The 6,000-nt window shown below is 36.6% G+C and overlaps 1 long non-coding RNA gene across 3 annotated transcripts in view; it reads left to right on the forward strand.

Moving 5' to 3' along the window:
- Positions 1–5,036, forward strand: part of LOC126951217 (uncharacterized) — a 97,231-nt gene extending 92,195 nt beyond the window's left edge. For all 3 annotated transcript variants that reach the window (XR_007724395.1, XR_007724394.1, XR_007724393.1), the window contains exon 4: positions 4,660–5,036. This is a non-coding gene — a long non-coding RNA (uncharacterized LOC126951217). The remainder of the gene's footprint in view (positions 1–4,659) is intronic.
- The last annotated feature ends 964 nt before the right edge of the window (positions 5,037–6,000 follow it).

Consider the following 6,000-nt stretch of genomic DNA (forward strand, 5'->3'; position numbering starts at 1 on the left):
GATAGAGATGATATTTGGTAATAGAATGTTTAATATAGAGTGAGAGATAAGGAGGAATGAGAATGATCTACAGATACAGACTTGGGAAACAAAACCCTTTTTAACCATTCCCTATTCATTTCTCCAGATTTTTTCTGTGCTAGTCTCCCTCTGGCTTTCATTATACTCATTACAATAGACTAATATCAATTCCTGGAAATGCCCGTGCTTCTTTCTTCCTTCCTCTGAACTTTTCCATATGTGGTTTCCCATTCTATACACCTTGTCCTAACTTATCTAACTTTCATTTACCTTTATTATCTCAGCTTATTTATCACCTCCTCTGAGAGATCTTCCAGATTTATCTTCTCTTCTAGTTATAGTCTCTTTAAAAGGACAATGGCTAATGTATTCAATTTTATAGTTTTTTTTATGGTTGCTTTCCCTCCTAGATTATAAACTGCATGAGGGAATGGAACATGTTGTTAAAATACCATCAGCACTATATCAGTAGTATCTAGCACAGTGCCTGGAAATAACATATACTAATACTTTTCTGTTGAGTAACTAATTACTTATGATAGAGAATATGGCCAGGAGGATTGGGGATAGAGGCTGAAAAAGTTTTATTTGGATATATAAATTTGAAAAAGACCTTTGGAAAACCAGTGGAGATAACTGGTAGGAAACTATGTATTCAAGTGTAGGGATCTGAATAAAGATGGGAGTATATGATTAACATAGTTGGTTCTCATTATTCATGGTATCTTATTAACTAAATATTGTACATGTAGGAAATGTGTCCTTACTTTGCGTGGTTTTATGGTAACTGCACAAAGCAAAGACATGGTTCCAATATGCCATTCCAAAGGTTCCAATATGCCGTTCCAAAGGTTCCAAAAATTTTCAGTTAACATGGTGCCACGCAAAGCAAGAAACTATCTGTAGTTTATACGTAACAGGCATTAATGCAGATAAGATTGTCCAAGGAGAGTATATGATGAAATCTATCTATTTGAAGATTTAGTCAATAAGAAGATCATATACTTTTTTTTTTAAAAAAAGGTAAATCAAGAAGAAAAAAGGGTTGAAGGAAAACCAAAACTTTGTTTTCATGGAAGGCTAATAAAGCTTTTTGTTGTTGTTGTTGATCAAACTCTGAACAGAAACTGCGGATGTATGTGAGTGAAAGTTAGGTTTCAGTGTATGTGTGGGAATGAATTGAAAGAAAGAAAATAGAAAGTGACTGCAAACATTCAAGAAGTTAGATTATTAAGAAAAGGGGCAGAGAATAATCTCTGAAGAAGAGTTTTTGTAGGGACATTTTGTTTTGTGATTTTTTTTTTGTCTGTTTTAAAGATTGATGAGATTTGAAAGTACTTAAATATATGACTATTTACTTCTCCAGGAAGAAGTAAAACAGTGAAAATAAAGAGGATGGCACTGAAAACAAATGTATTGTCAAGCCATGAAAAGAAATGGAGTTTTGTGCCCACCCAAGGATACCTAAATAAATAGACAAATACATAAATAAAATGGAAGAATCTGAAATACATTTTACTAAGTGAAAGAAACCAATCTGTAAAGGCTATATACTGTACGATTCCAACTATATGACATTCTGGAAAAGGCAAAACCATAGATAGTAAAAAGAGTGGTGGCCAAGGTCTAAGGAGTGGAGGGATGAATAGGCAGAGCACAGAGGAATTTTAGGGCAGTGAAACTACCATTTGATACCTTAAATGGTGGATACATGTCATTACACTTTGGTCAAAATTCATAGAACGTACAACATCAAAGAGTGAACCCTCGTGCCAACTATGGACGTTGGGTGATAATGATGTGTCAATGTAGGTTCATCAATGGTAACAAATGTACCACTCTGGTGACAATGACAGTGGAGGAGGTTGTGCTTGTGTGAGGAAAGGAGATATATGGGAAAATCTCTGTACTTTCTGTTCAGTTTTGCTGTGAACTTAAAGCTGCACTTAAAAATAAATTCTATTTTTTAAAATAAGGAAGATGAAAATAGAAAATAGAAAAGGTAATCTGCAGGCTTAGATTGTTGAAGAAGCAGAGATGAGGACATTGGTAGCACTGGTTACTTTTTATATTTGTGAAGTCATCTTTTCTACTACATCAGTTTAAAGTGGGGGGAACAGATGAATTAAAATTCTGTTAGGATTACAATTACCTGGAAGTCATTGTATAGTTGCAAAACTCTGGTGATATCTTGTGTGGCGTTCCTGTTTTTCTGCTAAGAAAGAGACAAACATCTATAATGAAGGGGTTGAGTATTTGAGAAGAGTGGACGTGGTTTGAAAATGCCACTGGATAATACCCTACCCGGAAAAAAAGGAATTACTGGACAGTCTTGGAGTCTAGCTGAGGTCGGAGGACATGGATTTATCACAGCACTAATGTTTAAATGTGTGTTATTTTTCTTCAGCAAGACTCCATAGTCACAGTTGAAGAAAGAAGAAAGGTAATAACTGAATTGATCCAGCACTGGGGTTTTCACATTTAGTATGAACAGCAGATTCAGAGGACAAGGGAACTAAGGAAACTTTCAAAATAATGAAGTAATGAATCATAGGGAGATGTAAGGGAGAGAATAAAAAGTAAAGAGCAATAGAACGGGAGAAAGAAGGGGAATCAGAAAACTATTTCTCCGGCTGATGTGACATCCCTAAATAGCCACATTTTGTTCCTTGAAATAACCCTGTGAAGTAGGAAAATATATATAATGGCCATTGTACTGAGGATGAAATTGAGGAACAAAGAAGATATAATTTGCCTTTACAATCTCACACAATGTTCACTAGCCTCATATGTGTTATACTTAGGACTGAGAACCAGACCTTCTGCCTCTAGGCCTGGGGCTTTCAATTTCCCTGCACTGCATCTCACAATTTATGGGACTGCACTCACCTGACACATGGCAAGTGTGTTTCTCATTCTTCTCTGGAGTCAGAGAAGTCATTCTCATGGGTGTTACTTTCATCCTTCAGGCCATTATCTGTGCACTCGGACTGAAAATGTACTCTGCAGGGCATGAAGCTATACATTCAATTCCGAAAACATTTACTTCATTTTTTCGGTGATATTGCACTCTCAAAATGTCAAATTATTCGAAAAGAAGGAAACTTTCATGAAGCAGAGTTCAAAAGGATGTGACAATTGATTACATACTAAATTCCCAATTTCAAGGGTATCTCTAATCAATAAAGCCTTTAAATGGAAAACTCAGTATATGGGAAAAGTACTCCAAGAGCCAACTCCAAATTTTCTTGGAACTAATGAAGAAGAAAGGCAGCTGCAGAAGCTGACAGAAGGAAAGTGTGGAGGACAGGACGGGATAGGTTATGTCCTTGAAACTAGATCTACATTGTCCGGTGAAAAGAGGGATGGTAATTACACCAGAAATTTCTAATCAATAAAATGGCTCAGTAAGAACCAAATAATGGTTTCCATCACCTCAGGCTTCCCTGGAGATAAAATCATGAAGCTCTCTTTTTGTGACTAAGTTGGTCATTAATCTTATTGAGGGGTTTAAAGTCTGAGTTTAAAGGTTGAATGGTACATGTAAAAGGAATATTTCACATTCTATCATAAGTGGCCAGAACTCCTCTCAAAATTTAAAAATAACATTTTAATTGTTTTTAAGCATTATAATTTTGCTGTTATCCACTTCTATATATGTTAAGGCCTACGGGTTTTAACTAATTTTGAAAATAGTCTGGTACCCAAAGAGAGAAAATTGTGTTAAATGTGGCATTTGCCATGACTCAGCCCAAAAGGGTGACTTATATTCATATAGATGAAAGCATACACTGGAAAATGCTTTTAAAGTCTGTATTAAAGATTATATATCATGAAATGTCTTTTCACAAAATGTTAATAGATATTAAGCAATAATCAAGAACGTAAAACAAAGGATAAATGTTATTTTCAATGGTTAATAATTTTGAGCAACAATGAGTTAAATGGAATTATGCAGGACATTCTACTTCAGGCTTGCTCAGATTCGGCAATAGTTGAATGTAATATGTGAATTACCAAGAGAGGAATGTAGTTTGATAGTTTGCAATGTTTCTCAGGCTTACTTTCCAACAGACTATTTTTCTTCAAGGAACATCTCAGAGGACTAGGTCTCTGAGGAACACACAGTAAAAAATGCTGCCAGTGTACTTATTTTTCTTTCCTTGAGAGAAGACTTTTCTGTACTTTCTGTTCAAATAAGACTAAATTGGATGTAATATGAACATGAGACTATACATGTTTTTAGAGACAACATAATCATAAATTTTGGTCAGTGTGCAGAGAACTAGCAGCAGTGCAGAAATTCAGGCCCACGATGATCCTTCCTAATATTCTATCGAAATCTTGCTCCTCCCATCCCTGGTCTGAGGAGTCCTGGCCTGACCTTCTAGCATGTTGCTTTCCTTTAATTTCCTTCTTCAGACTCCAGTGAGAATTGTCACCATTTTCCATTCCAGCTTTATCTCCCATAATTCTTTCTATACCCCTTATATTCTAGAAAGCATTGATATAGTGATAGAGGTAGAAGTAGCAGCTAGCACTTTTATGGTACTCATTAAAAATTTTACATGTATCATCCCAAATTATTGTCACAAAAGTTCTATGAAGTACTATTATTATTTCTTTTTCTTTTTTTAGATAAAAGGAACTGAAATAGCTGGAGTTTCACTGACTTAAGGATTTTCACTCTTATCCATTCTGCTCTAAGACTTCTCTAAGTTCAGGAGAGGCTTATAAAGTCAGATCTAAACTGAGTTCTGAAGACAGAAACCCAGAAAGTAGTTCCAAAAACAGAAAAAGCATGCAAATCAGAAGCAAAAGCATGATTTATTTGGACTGCTGACCTGCCTGGGAGACTGTAGGCTCTGGGAAACAGATGGGGAAAAATGACAAGAGATGAGACTGAAGAAGACTGGAGATCAAATGATGAAGAGCACTTTATAGCAACACAAGGTTTTGAAATTTATCATGTGGCCAATTGGAAGCCAGTCAAGGGGAAGGGGTCATCGTAACGTAACTAAGCAAATGAATAAATAAATGAATATATACATAAGTGGTTCTACGTGGTAGGAGAATAAGAATATTTATCTTTTTGTGACTTTTCAATCTGATGATTTTGTGAACTAACCAAAAATTTTATTTAAATGTTTTCAAGGACACTTACTTTATCAGCCACATAATCTTTTGTTTATATGATATAGCCACATCAACTTGATTTACATGTCTACCTAAAGAAAAGAAGCTGAGGCAAAATTAACGTAAGTAGAGAGTTTATTTGGGCCAGCTTTGAGGACTGCAACCTGGGAGACATAGATTCAAGTTACCCTAAATATATGCCCTTATTAACAACAGATACAGTGGGTTTTTAAACAAAGAAAAAAAGGGGCAGGGGCAGATCTTAAGTTGTTTACCAAGAATTTACCTTGGTTCATTAAAGTGACATAAGCCAGTGGTCCCCAACCTTTTTGACATTAGAGACTAGCTTCGTGGAAGATACATTTTTTTCACAGATTGGGGTGTGGGAGGGATTTTTTTCTTTTTTAGACAGTCTTGCTCTTCTTGCCCAGGCTGGAGTGCAGTGGTGCCATCTTGGATCACTGAAGTTTCCATCTCCTGGACTCAAGCAATTCTCCTGCCCCAGCCTCCTGAGTAGCTGGGATTACAGGCGTGCGCTGCCATGCCCAGCTAATTTTTGTATTTTTAGCAGAGATGGGGTTTCATCATGTTGGCCAGGCTGGTCTCAAACTCCTGACCTTGGAAGATCCGCCCACCTCAGTCTCCCAAAGTGCTTGGGGGGGGGACTACAGGTGTGAGCCACTGTGCCCGGCTGAGGGATTGTTTTGAGATGAAACTCTTCCACCTCAGATCATCAGGCATTAGATTCTGATGATCTGAGGTGGAGCACACAACCCAGATTCCTCCCATGTACAGTTCACAATTGTGTTCTTGCTCCCATGAGAATCTAATGCCACTGCTGAT

This window comes from Macaca thibetana, chromosome 3 (genome assembly GCF_024542745.1).
Source record: "Macaca thibetana thibetana isolate TM-01 chromosome 3, ASM2454274v1, whole genome shotgun sequence".
Classification (NCBI taxonomy): domain Eukaryota; kingdom Metazoa; phylum Chordata; class Mammalia; order Primates; family Cercopithecidae; genus Macaca; species Macaca thibetana.